Genomic DNA, 14,953 nt, shown 5'->3' on the forward strand with positions numbered 1-14,953 from the left:
GCACAAAGAAAGGGAATGGACAGGACAGATTATAGACATGACTCACGGAGTTACTGCTATGGCATCCTAACCACACTATACAATCCTGAAATCACCACCTCTGGTGAGAAAATGAAGGTTCAGAGATGTTAACAGTCCTCAGGGTCTCTCAGTACATAACTGGATCTAAGAGGTCCACTCAGGGGACCACTCAGGGAGCTAGGGAATGTGGCCAGGAAGAGGAAGAAGAAAAGCGCATCATTAGCATGCTGTAGCCTGCGAGATGATCTTGTCTGGAGTGAGGCTGGTCGTCAGGGGAGAAAGAGGCACCGAGCCAGCTCAGAGCGGTGGAGACATTCTAACTCACAGAGCTGCAGCTAGCTCCTTCCCAGCACAGACGCTTTCTGGGGTTTGGGTTACCTGCACATCACCTGTGTCTGGTTTGGAGCTATGAAACGAAAGATTCCAAAATGAATAATGCACCCATTAAAAATTCTGCACTGTTCTGGGTCACGTGATAAAGCCCCACATAATCCTGTTCAAATACTGAGGAGAGGGGTTGCCACTCGCCAGGGTGGGTACACAAGCCAAATATCCTGTTTGTTGCTCCTGATGTCCCTTGATGGGAAGCCGTTGAGGGCATCCTGCAGGTGAAGGGTCAGAGATTCTGCCTGAATAAGGAAAGAGTTAAAGGCTATAGGTTTGGGCCAGTGAAATCTAGATAAGACAGAATCTCCTATCACAACATCATGAAGAAAGAGAAATGCACACTGTCTCACAAGCACAGTTAAAACTGCAAGGGTCACGTGTAGTATGTGCTGAGCACTTACTTTTAACAGAAGAGGCAGGAGACGTGTGGAAGACAGGAACCTAAGATGACTTAGATGAAGAACACTGTTCACTTTATCATCAATTATTGCTAATCCATAGGGCGCCTAATTTGTAAAGTTGATCGTGCTTCAGATAAAGCATGAGATACCAAGACCTGGCATTACCTGAGCTGTCAGGCTTTCTCTGTGGGCCACACACAGATCATGCCCTAGGTGGCTTTCTGGCTGCTGTGATAAGTTGCTGACCAAAAGCCACTTATGAAAGATAGGGTTGATTTGACTTACAATTCCAGGTTATGGTCCATCACTTCAGGGACGTCAAAGCAGGAGGAACTCAAGCAGTTAGTCATGCCGTATCCACCGCCACGAGCAAAGAGAGAATAAATGCATCCATGCATGCTGTCTGTCTGCTTAGTACTCGGCTAGCTCTCCCTGCTAATCTCTTACAATGCCCAGGGCCCAAAACTAGGAAATAGTGCTGCCTACAGTGTTCTGGGTCAATTAACAATCAAGACAAATCTCCTGTAAGCCTGCTGATAGGCAAACTGAGCTTGGCAGTTCTTTCACTGAGGCTCCTGTCAGGTAATACAAGGTAATGGCATGTTGACATTTACATATTTGTACCCTATATATCTGTGTATGTATATGTGTGTTCAAGGAAAAATATGCTATCAATTTGACAGTGGGAGTGACTAGAGAGAGGAAAGACAAAGGGTCAAGTGACATGTTGTCATTTAAGATTATATACATCCAAATATATATATATGTACAGGTACAGGTACAGATACAGATACACATACAGATACAGATACACATACAGATACACATACAGATACACATACAGATACACATACAGATACACATACAGATACACATACAGATACACATACAGATACAGATATGTATTTCCTAGTTTTGGGTCCTGGGCATTATAAGAGATGAGCAAAGAGAGATAGCTGAGTACTAAGCAGGCAGATAGCAAGCAAAGATGCATAGATTCTCTCTTTGCTTGTGACTGTGGTAACAATTACTTATATCTATCTATCTATCTATCTATCTATCTATCTATCTATCTATATCTATCTCTATCTAGAGATAGAGATAGAGATAGAGATAGAGATATCCAATACATACTGTATCCCCTACAGACAAGACAATGACTGTGTCTGAATTGCCTAAGATTTATGCCTGCAGCTGTGAGCAATAGCTCTGGCTGGGTTGTTGGCTTTGGATTCTGCCATGTGGCCTGGAAATGGTCCTGTCCACCTGTCTTCATTGGTGCAAGGGCTGGAACTTGGCTGGTAGGATTCCCAGGTAAGGACTCCCAGGTGAGGGTGAGCAGAGATGAGACCTTGAAAGGGACCAGAAATACCAAAAAGGGGTTGGTCTGTGGCCAGCCCTGGCTTCTGAGTTCTTCCAGTCAGAGGATTCTGGATTTCTCCTGGTTGGTAAGGAGCATGTGTCTCCATATGCTCTGGCCCTGGCCATTCTCATGGTGTGAGAAGACTGTCTCATCCTGTGGCTGTGGCATGGTCCAGTACAGAAAATGGCCTAGGTACCTATGTGTGGCTTAGAACTTGATCTGATGCAGGTCTCTGAGCCTATAATTCTTGCTGTCGGCCCATTGCAAAGGCAGCCAAGGCTACGACAGCACATGCAGACCCCTGAAGACATCCAAGGGGAACCGCAGGAGCCTCATCTGCACCACCAACATCCCGACAGTTAAGCTTGCCTGCCAGGGTGTGTCCCCGTGTGCTCACTGAGTCACCTCTCATCTCGCTAGAAATCTATCATCCAGAGCTGCTCCAACCCAGCCTGTCACATCGCATTCCTGACAGGTGTGGGCTAAAGACAGCACTAAATCTTATATAAGAGCTGCAACTGGTCAGCACGGGGCTATTTTCAGCAGCATCTGATGGGAACAGACTTTGAACACAGAGGCACTTTGACAGTCTGTGATGGATTTGAGGATCTGGATTTAAAGGTGCACGTCTCCTTGTATTTAAGTGTATGCAAAGCCCTTGGCAAAAGGACCATCATCATTTTCACTTTCCTCCCCCTGCCTTGGAGAAGCATTCTCACCTCCAGCACCCTGTGAGCCCCTAGACTCTCATGGACTTTTCTAATCTAATGTCAGGAGCAGACTCAAGGTAGAGAAGGGCACATGATGTTTATACCTGGATCCAGAGGTGATGGTCTGTGGAGGTCACCCTTTATCCCACACAGAACAAGGACCAAATATTTTTTGTTTGAATTTTGAAATTGTTTTTCTTTTAATATTTTTTATTACGTATTTTCCTCAATTACATTTCCAATGCTATCCCAAAAGTCCCCCATAACCTAACACCCCACTTCCCTACCCACCCATTCCAATTTTTTTGGCCCTGGCATTCCCCTGTACTGGGGCATATAAAGTTTGTATGTCCAATGGGCCTCTCTTTCCAGTGATGGCCGACTGGGCCATCTTTTGATACGTATGCAGCTATAGTCAAGAGCTCTGGGATACTGGTTAGTTCAGAATGTTGTTCCACATATAGGGTTGCAGATCCCTTTAGCTCCTTGGGAACTTTCTCTAGCTCCTTCATTGGGGGCCCTGTGATCCATCCAATATCTGACTGTGAGCATCCACTTCTGTGTTTGCTAGGCCCCGGCATAGTCTCACAAGAGACAGCTGTATCTGGGACCTTTCAGCAAAATCTTGCTACTGTATGCAATGGTGTCAGCATTTGGAAGCTGATTATAGGGTGGATTCCTGGATATGGCAGTCTCTATACGGTACATTCTTTCGTCACAGCTCCAAACTTTGTCTCTGTAACTCCTTCCATGGGTGTTTTGTTCCCAATTCTAAGGAGGGGCACAGTGTCCACACTTTGGTCTTCATTCTTCGTGAGATTTATGTGTTTAGCAAACTGTATCTTATATCTTGGGTATCCTAAGTTTTGGGCTAATATCCACTTATCAGTGAGTACATATTGTGTGAGTTCCTTTGTGATTGTGTTACCTCACTCAGGATGATGCCCTCCAGGTCCATCCATTTGGCTAGGAATTTCATAAATTCATTCTTTTTAATAGCTGAGTAGTACTCCATTGTGTAAATGTACCACATTTTCTGTATCCATTCCTCTGTTGAGGGGAATCTGGGTTCTTTCCAGCTTCTGGCTATTATAAATAAGGCTGCTATGAACATAGTGGAGCATGTGTCCTTCTTACCTGTTGGGACATCTTCTGGATGTATGCCCAGGAGAGGTATTGCTGGATCCTGCGGTAGTGCTATGTCCAATTTTCTAAGGAACCGCCAGACTGATTTCCAGAGTGGTTGTACAAGCTTGCAATCCCACCAACAATGGAGGAGTGTTCCTCTTTCTCCACATCCTCGCCAGCATCTGCTGTCACCTGAATTTTTGATCTTAGCCATTCTGACTGGTGTGAGGTAGAATCTCAGGGTTGTTTTGATTTGCATTTCCCTGATGATTAAGGATGTTGAACATTTTTTCAGGTGCTTCTCTGCCATTCGGTATTCCTCGGGTGAGAATTCTTTGTTCAGTTCTGAGCACCATTTTTTACTGGGGTTTTTTGATTTTCTGGAGTCCACCTTCTTGTGTTCTTTATATATATTGGATATTAGTCCCCTATCTGATATAGGATAGGTAAAGATCCTTTCCCAATATGTTGGTGGTCTTTTTGTCTTTTTGACAGTGTCTTTTGCCTTGCAGAAGCTTTGCAGTTTCATGAGGTGCCATTTGTCAATTCTCGATCTTACAGCACAAGCCACTGCTGTTCTATTCAGGAATTTTTCCCATGCCCGTATCTTCAAGGCTTTTCCCCACTTTCTCCTCTATAATTTTCAGTGTCCCTGGTTTTATGTGAAGTTCCTTGATCCACATAGATTTGACCTTAGTACAAGGAGATAGGAATGGATCAATTCGCATTCTTCTACATGATAACAACCAGTTGTGCCAGCACCATTTGTTGAAAATGCTATCTTTTTTACACTGGATGGTTTTAGCTCCCTTGTCGAAGATCAAGTGACCATAGGTGTGTGGGTTCATTTCTGGGTCTTCAATTCTATTCCATTGGTCTATTTGCTGTCACTATACCAGTACCACGCAGTTTTTATCACAATTGCTCTGTAGTAAAGCTTTAGGTCAGGCATGGTGATTCCACCAGAGGTTCTTTTATCCTTGAGAAGAGTTTTTGCTATCCTAGGTTTTTTGCTATTCCAGATGAATTTGCAGATTGCCCTTTCTAATTCGTTGAAGAATTGAGTTGGAATTTTGATGGGGATTGCATTGAATCTGTAGATTGCTTTTGGCAAGATAGCCATTTTTACAATGTTAATCCTGCCAATCCATGAGCATGGGAGATCTTTCCATCTTCTGAGATCTTCTTTAATTTCTTTCTTCAGAGACTTGAAGTTTTTATCATACAGATCTTTCACTTCCTTAGTTAGAGTCACACCAAGATTTTTTATATTATTTGTGACTATTGAGAAGGGTGTTGTATCCCTAATTTCTATCTCAGCCTGTTTATTCTTTGTGTAGAGAAAGGCCATTGACTTGTTTGAGTTAATTTTATATCCAGCTACTTCACCGAAGCTGTTTATCTGGTTTAGGAGTTCTCTGGTGGAATTTTAGGGTCACTTATATATACTATCATATCATCTGCAAAAAGTGATAGTTTGACTTCATTTTTTCCAAATTGTATACCCTTGATCTCCTTTTGTTTTCGAATTGCTCTGGCTAGGACTTCAAGTACAATTTTTAATAGGTATGGAGAGAGTGAACAGCCTTGTCTAGTCCCTGATTTTAGTGGGATTGCTTCAAGTTTCTCACCATTTACTTTGATGTTGGCTACTGGTTTGCTGTAGATTGCTTTTATCATGGTTAGGTATGGGCCTTGAATTCCTGATCTTTCCAAGACTTTTATCATGAATGGGTGTTGGATCTTGTCGAATGCTTTTTCAGTATCTAATGAGATGATCATGTGGTTTTTGTCTTTGAGATTGTTTATATAATGGATTACGTTGATGGATTTCCGTATATTAAACCATCCCTGCATCCCTGGAATGAAACCTACTTGGTCAGGATGGATGATTGTTTTAATGTGTTCTTGGATTTGGTTAGCTAGGATTTTATTGAGGATTTTTGCATCAATATTCCTAAGGGAAATTGGTCTGAAGTTCTCTATCTTTGTTGGATCTTTCTGTGGTTTAGGTATCAGAGTAACTGTGGCTTCATAGAATGAGTTGGGTAGAGTTCTTTCTACTTCTATTTTGTGGAATAGTTTGTGCAGAACTGGAATTAGATCTTCTTTGAAGGTCTGGTAGAACTCTGCACTAAACCCATCTGATCCTGGGCTTTTTTTGGCTGGGAGACAATGACTGCTTCTCTTTCTTTAGGGGATATGGGACTGTTTAGATCCTTAACTTGATCCTGATTTAACTTTGGTACCTGGAATCTGTCTAGAAATTTGTCCATTTCGTCCAGGTTTTCCAGTTTTGTTGAGTATAGTAGCCTTTTGTAGAAGGATCTGATGGTGTTTTGGATTTCTTCAGGATCTGTTGTTATGTCTCCCTTTTCATTTCTGATTTTGTTAATTAGGATGTTGTCCCTGTGCCCTCTAGTGAGTCTAGCTAAGGGTTTATCTATCTTGTTGATTTTCTCAAAGAACCAACTCGGAGTTTGGTTAATTCTTTGAATAGTTCTTCTTGTTTCCACATGATTGATTTTACCCCTGAGTTTGATTATTTCCTGCTGTCTACTCCTCTTGGGTGAATTTTTCTTCCTTTTTTTCTAGGAGTTTTAGATGTGTTGTCAGGCTGCTAGTGTGTGCTCTCTCCAGTTTCTTTTTGGAGGCACTCAGAGCTATGAGTTTCCCTCTTAGAAATGCTTTCATTGTGTCCCATAGGTTTGGGTAAGTTGTGGCTTCATTTTCATTAAACCCTAAAAAGTCTTTAATTTCTTTCTTTATTCCTTCCTTGACCAAGGTATCATTGAGAAGTGTGTTGTTCAGTTTCCACATGAATGTTGGTTTTCCATTATTTATGTTGTTATTGAAGATCAGCCTTAGTCCATGGTGGTCTGATAGGATGCATGGGACAATTTCAATATTTTTGTATCTGTTGAGGCCTGTTTTGTGTCCAATTATATGGTCAGTTTTGGAGAGGGTCCCGTGAGGTGCTGAGAAGAAGGTATATCCTTTTGTTTTAGGATAAAATGTTCTGTAGATTTCTGTTAAGTCCATTTGTTTCATAACTTCTGTTAGTTTCACTGTGTCCCTGTTTAGTTTCTGTTTCCATGATCTGTCCATTGATGAAAGTGGTGTGTTGAAGTCTCCCACTATTATTGTGTGAAGTGCAATGTGTGCTTTGAGCTTTACTAAAGTGTCTTTAATGAATGTGGCTGCCCTTGCATTTGGGGCATAGATATTCAGAATTGACAGTTCCTCTTGGAGGATTTTACCTTTGATGAGTATGAAGTGTCCCTCCCTGTCTTTTTTGAGACTTTGGGTTGGAAGTCTATTTTATTAGATATTAGAATTGCTACTCCAGCTTGTTTCTTCCTACCATTTGCTTGGAAAGTTGTTTTCCTGCCTTTCATTCTGAGGTAGTTTCTATCTTTTTCTGAGATGAGTTTCCTGTAAGCAGCAAAATGTTGGGTCCTGTTTGTGTAGCCAGTCTGTTAGTCTATGTCTTTTTATTGGGGAATTGAGTCCATTGATATTAAGAGATATTAAGAAAAAGTAATTGTTGCTTCCTTTTATTTTTGTTGTTAGAGTTGGCATTCTGTTCTTGTGGTAGTCTTCTTTTTGGTTCGTTGAGGGATTAATTTCTTGCTTTTTCTAGGGTGTGATTTCCGTCCTTGTAATTTTTTTTTCTGTTATTATCCTTTGAAGGGCTGGATTCATGGAAAGATAATGTGTGGATTTGGTTTTGTCGTGGAATACTTTGGTTTCTCCATCTATGGTAATTGAGAGTTTGACTGGGTATAGTAGCCTGGGCTGGCATTTGTGTTCTCTTAGTATCTGTATAACATCTGTCCAGGCTCTTTTTTTTTTTTTTTTTTTTGGTTTTTCGAGACAGGGTTTCTCTGTATAGCCCTGTCCTGGAACTCACTTTGTAGACCAGGCTGGCCTCGAACTCAGAAATCCACCTGCCTCTGCCTCCCGAGTGCTGGGATTAAAGGCATGCGCCACCATGCCCGGCTTGTCCAGGCTCTTTTGGCTTTCATAGTCTGTGGTGAAAAATCTGGTGTAATTCTGATAGGCCTGCCTTTATATGTTAGTTGACCTTTTTCCCTTACTGCTTTTAATATTCTATCTTTATTTAGTGCATTTGTTGTTCTGATTATTATGTGTTGGGAGGAATTTCTTTTCTGGTCCAGTCTATTTGGAGTTCTGTAGGCTTCTTGTATGATCATGGGCATCTCTTTCTTTAGGATTGGGAAGTTTTCTTCTATTATTTTGTTGAAGATATTTGCTGGCCCTTTAAGTTGAAAATCTTCATTCTCATCAACTCCTATTATCCGTAGGTTTGGTCTTCTCATTGCGTCCTGTATTTCCTGGATGTTTTGAGTTAGGATCCTTTTGCATTTTGTATTTTCTTTGATTGTTGTGCCGATGTTCTCTATGGAATCTTCTGCAGGAGGACCAAATATTTTATGTTCAGTACACATGAGATGCCTCCACTTCCAACTCTGGCTTGTGGCTGAAGAGAGTCCACACCTTATTCCTGGACATCTGGAGAGCTCAGGGCCATCGCCCACTCCTACATGGTGGCTCCCTCTTTAACTGGCCTCCCTAAACTTGAGTAGAAGCTCTGCTCTGCCACAGACTTAACACACTTAAGTTGGGTTCATAGCACACACCAGACTCTACCATCTGTCAAATGATGGTAGGTCTGCCTGGCTGCTGTCTCCAATGGGATGACCAGTAGAGAGTCCCTGATTCCTCTCTCCAAATCAATTCACCATATCAGTAACAAGAACATCCTATCAGGGGATCAGTCAAAAATCCAGGCTCACCATTCATTGCCTTCTTCCTACTCCCCAAGCCCAGAGTGTCACCAAACAGCAACTTGCCCTTGCTGAGACATTCTATTCCACAGGTCTTCTTAACAGCAGATCACCGATACTCAACCTTGCTTGGCTTTTCTATAGCAAGGCCCATTTTTGTACGCAATGAATGCAGATCATTTCTGGGGTTGCAAGTGAATCAAAACCCCAGTATCTTCTTCCCCCCAGTAACTTGGTTTCCCTTGCCTCATCTGTTCCCTCTTGCCTACATCCTGGGAACATACTACCCAAAATGGCCTGACTTAAGGCATCATTCTGAGAAGAATGTAGACAAGGGTTACTCCTTTAGTTCCTTGTTTAAAAGTCTGGACAAGGTCTCATGTATTCCCAGGGTAGCCTTGAAATCATGATGTAAGCAAGAATGACCTTGAACCTCTGATTCTCCTGTCTCTAGCCACTAAGTGCTCAGTCTACAGGTTTAGACCACCATGCCTGATGTATGTCGTGCTGGGAATCAAAGCCAAGATCTCAAACATGGTAGGCAATCTCTCTACCAACTGAACTACATGTCTAGTCTGAGCCAAGTGTCTCTTCACACGATGATCCTGTCTATCGTTTGGTCTCATCCCCTGCTGCCCAATCCTCGTGTCACTCACTGAGACAGGTAGCTCTGCATTCCCTGGATCCCCATTCTTTGATGCCATTATCTTGGCATTAGTTATCTATTATTGTATGCAAACTTAACAGACACACACACACACGCAATCCCCTTAGGACATGGGCAGAATGTGTGTCGTGTGACTCCGTCAAGCATGTAGCTTCTAACTGTAATTTGGGAGCCACCTAATACCTTAGAAGCCATCTGTACTCACCACCTATACAAACAGGGTTCACAACAATTTCTACAGTCAGACAAGTCAAAGAGAAGTTCTGAGGTCTGCTGAGAAGATGGAGACCTGTATAACAAGACAGCACATCAAGAAACAGCTATCCTTCATCTTGTTAACAATCTCTGCTTATTGAGAGCACTGAATATGCAAAGACAGGAGAGCACAGGAGGCCATGAACACTGGGAGGTGGGACTATAGAAGCCACTCCGAATTTCCCTTTGTCCCATGGACACTACATACTTGTCTCATATGTCATCCAGCTTTGAAAAATGTCATGGTTTGGCTGGGCCAGAGTTGGGCACCTGTGCTACATGCTTAAACCCATGAAAGCCAGCCTCTGCCCAATCCACCAAAATAAAGCAGCATTCTGTGCAGTATCTACTCCGTGGAGCTATCAGGCCCAGCATGAAAGATTCTCAAATATTTCACAAATACCTCCCAGGGGCTCACTGTCTGGGAGATTCTATTTAGTTCAAGTCAGAGATAACTGGAGTTTTTACTTGCCATTAGCCCTTGTCTGAGATCCTGTTGAAAAAGGAGTTTTGTGACAATGAATGAGATTTCCAGAATGGCCCTGGTGGTGCTGAAACCTTCTGAGGCTTAAACTTAATTTCACAATATTTTGTTTTCTAATCTCTGTCTGGAGTAACAAATTTTGGAATTTTGAACCCTGGGAATTGCTTGCGCTACTCGGCAGAACAGCATTTCTGAGAGGCGTTTTTCTGAGCAGGGCAGCTAATTCTACACATAGAACCTAATGTATGAGAACTCTGGCTCCTCACAACAGAGGAGGGGGTGGGGGAGCTCAGAGGAAACTGTGTTTGCTCCCAAGGCCATGGGAGCCATCAGGTCTTGGGTACCCAAGTATCTTCCTGACAGATTGATTGTATCATCTCATATCTGTGCCGGCATTTCTGAGTTATGACCTACCTACACCATGCTTACATCTCTGAATCACATCACCTCCTGTTTCTATCAGTGAGATGTGGGTGAATTTTAATTTTTTTTTCTCAGCCTTCAGAAGCTTAAATGTTTTGAGGCAAATCCTTTATAAATTTTTGTGATTTCTTCTGTTAACTTGTTCCTTATAAAGGCCTCACTTACTCTGTTAGCAGCTGATAATCTAGGTCTACATTTTACTAATATTCGAGTATACTTCAAATGTGTTACCTTTTATTTATGTATTTGTGTTCATTCTTTGAGAATTTCATACTACATATTTTGACTATCTTTACGCTCTCTCCTCCAACTGCCTCCAAATCCACTCCATGCTTCCCTAAGAACCCAGCTTCATGCTTACTATCTCTGTCTGTCTGTCTGTCTGTCTGTCTGTCTGTCTGTCTGTCTGCCTGTCTGTCATATGTGTGTGTGTGTATATATATATATATATATATATATATATATATATATATACTCTCAGTATGGGACCTAAACATTACAAACTATTTTCATTGCTCTCAATGACTCTCCAGAACTTGACAGTAAGACCTAATTGCTGCAGACACCACACACTTGAGTCATAGAACATGAAGAAATCAAATAGGTGCTGACCTTGTAGCCGCATCACCACTGGCTATCTCTGTAAGTTCTACAAGATGCTATGTGTGCTACCAGGAGAGAAAAGTAACCATCACCCTGACCCAGATGTGAAACCGGCAAGCTACAGCAATGACGGTCCTAATAAGACATGCTCACTAATACAATAATGGCATGAATGTTACTGGAGTAACCAACAATAACTTACAGTTATTTCAGATTGGTGGGCTATTTTGTAACTAGATAAAGATGTGCATCTATGAGACACAGATTCTTTTCCTCACACAGACAGAGCTCCTGTAAACATCAATATATTTTATTATTATTATTATTCAGGTCAATATATATGCTTCATTTCTCAAGATTTATTATTTTTAATTAATTTTAATTTCCAGGTATTTGGAATGCTATACTCCTGTTCTTATTACTGATTGCTTCCTTGATTTGACTGGTTAAAAGTCTACTCAAAGTCCCCCAGTTCACTAAAGAGTTCATAATTGGTTTTCATTCCAGCTGAAGGGAGGTTTGGCAAATGGCCCAAATAGCAAATGGTTACACGTCCTCAGGAACAATGGGTATGCAGCTGTCAGAGACAGTGTCTATAGACAATGTTGGCCCACACTGCTTTCTCTGGTGGGAGTTGTCTACAGTCTGGTCCCTGTTCCCACTGGATGGATATGGCTGTTGCTGAAATGATTCTGTTACATTTGCCTCTGTGGTGCATCTCAAAGTGATGCTCTCTCTGCTCATAGCATTCCCAGGCTCTATGATGCTGGGGTGTCCTCTTTCAGCATGACACTTTTGCCATTATTAAACCTGTGTCTTTGCATCTCTAATGCATTGTCTTGCCCTAAACCCCACTTTGCTCATTTAACACGGCTCTGGCAGCGTTCGGCTGTTGGTGACAGACTTGCATATTTTCCTGCATTTCACTCCTCACCTACACTTTCACATTGGAAGAAATCACACACTTTGGTGCACACACACCTACCTGTGCTGGATACAGTTCCTGAGAGATTGGATTTTCTATTTTGTATCTGTCTTCAATATGTTGTTGATGGCTCAATTATTCTCTTGGATTCTTTTACATCAGTTACATGTATTTTAACATCCTATGTCCCCTTTCATCTTCCTTCTCTTTTAGCTAATCCTTAAATCGAGTTTTTAACACTTCAGAGAAAATTCTAAGACCTTGTCAGCTTTAATTGCATGTGGCTTCTTTCCACCATATATCTTGTCACATCACATCACACACACACACACACACACACACACACACACACACACACACACACACACACATGACATGTATATGCAAAAGGACATCAGATGTCTTCCTCTTCCATTCTGTACCTTGTTCCCTTCAGACAGGGTCTCTTGTTGAACTGAAACCCATCTTTTCAGTTAAGTTGGCTATCCAAAGAGCTCCTCGGAGACATCTGCCTCTGCTCCCAGTGCTGACGTTGCTGGTACATGCAGCCAGGGGTAATAAGGAGAAGTTTCTTTGATGAACGGTGAAGACTTCACTTATCTAGGTTGTATTAACTCTGTCTATTTAGCAGAATGGTAGCAATAGGTTTTTCCGTAGGACCTGTGACCTAGTTAGTCACACATTTCTGGCCTCATTATCCTTTCCAGGTATGGGTTTCATCTCATGAAGCAGGCTTCAAATCCAATCAAAAAATGCTCAGTTACCCTCTTACCATTTTTACTTCTACTTTATATCTGTAAATGGGTATATTTTGGAGAAAAAATTAACTGAGAGATGAAGATATAAGACATATAATGTGTGGGAATGTTATATAATGTTTTGGTACATATATGTGTTGTGTCACATATAAATAAGATTAAATGATTAAATGTAACTATTAAGACAAAAAAAAAAACCCAACTCTAACTCAAGTTCTTTTGCTAGCACAGCAACTGCTCCTACCCACTGAGCCATCTTTCCTGCCTCCTAGCCACAATGTTTAAAATGATGGATTTAGTAGTAACAAAGATCACAAGGTATCCACATCCTTACTGAGTTTCCAGCCACAGAAATATTTTAACTATGTATGTGCCTATCACTGATCATCACAATCACTTTTAGTAAAGACTTCTAGGCAAAGGTATTCCAGGGGTCCACATTCATCTGGATTGTCTGACACAGATTCTGAAGACAACAGAGTCCTTTAGGAAAGTGAAGAGAGGCATGCTGGGGAACAGTTAAAACAGCAGGCACTGACAATATCAGGTAAGAAGAACCCCAGATCACCAGTGAGACGTCTGGTCAGCCTAAGGTCAACCTCTTCCAGAGGAAAATATAGAAGAGTTACTAACTGAGTCAGAGTCCAACTGGGATTTCACTGAGAGGAAATGGGAAGTCTTTAAGGATGCTGAGACCAGAGTAGCACGATCAGGACTATCCAACTGCATTTTTAAAAGGTCATCTGACTGTTCTGTAGAAATCATGTTGGCAAGACCAAGTATTGTGTCAGTAAACAAGGCAATTTGGAAGGCCAGCTTTAAAGTCATATTAGCTAGAATAAGGTATCAGCATGGTTATGGGGAAAAATAATGGCATGGTAGAGACTGGGAAGAAAAGAGGCCCAAGATATGTTCATTGACTTAAGGTGTGGCTTCAAGGGTCTTTATGGGGACTCTGAAAAGCACGGGATTGAACAAAGCTTCCAGAGAGTGCTGGATAGATACCAGAGGTGCTAATTGGATATTCCCAAGTTGGGTTTTCTAGTTGACTGTTGCATATACTAGTTTTGAATTTAAATGCAAGACCCAAGCTACAGAGACCTTTAGATGTTGACTGACAAGGTTTGAATTTGTCAAAAGGAAAGGATGAAATGTCAAGAATGGGAATGTAGAAGTGGATTCTGGGAGGACCACGCCTGCCCATGAAGAGAAAGTATAGTCTGGACCATCTGCTTCTACTTATCACCAGCCTTCTAAATACCTTTGTCCTATAGTGATGCTTGTGGCAGTGGAGGTGATGATGATGGTGATGATAATGTGGTGGTGGTGATGATGATGGTGGTGTAAATGATGAAAATGATGGTGTTGATGTTGGTAACAGCAATGGAAGTGATGGGAATGATGATACTGGTGGGATGATGCTGATGCTGATGCTGATGGTTAATGTAGAAAGATATAATGATGCTACCAGAATCAGTAATAACGGTGATAGTCCTGATTGTGATGAAGACGATGACGTGATAATGGTGATTATAATGAGTTCTTTGGGGAATATGGAACTAGGATTCACCTTTTAGCAGCTATCCCTCTGCTCTTTAGTGATCCTTTCTTTCATGTTCCAGCATCTGATCTGTTGAATCAGAAATGAAAATATTTGAAGTTGTCCACTTATCTCCCTCCATGATGTCTGCCTATAAATGCCCTTGTCCATAAGATCTTTTGTGAGAGGCTCCTAAAAGCCTATCCCATACCAGTGTGTACCTTCAGATGCTGCTGTTGAGGCTCTATCTGTGAGTTAAACTGGCTGTGCCTACTTTGACTTTCACTCTTCTGTTACTAATTACTGTCCACGAGAAGGTCCAAAGTGCCCGTGACATGTGTTCCACATAGCTCTATGGCCACCTTCATCTATCCTTAGCCTTCCATTATGCAGCCACAACCATGACCATGACCAGAATGTCACCATGTTACCCATCTATCCAGCTCATTTGTTCCACTGAGTCTTTACCTAAACTGA

This window comes from Mus caroli, unplaced genomic scaffold (assembly GCF_978045245.1).
Source record: "Mus caroli unplaced genomic scaffold, Mus_caroli_1 scaffold_16, whole genome shotgun sequence".
Taxonomy (NCBI): Eukaryota; Metazoa; Chordata; class Mammalia; order Rodentia; family Muridae; genus Mus; species Mus caroli.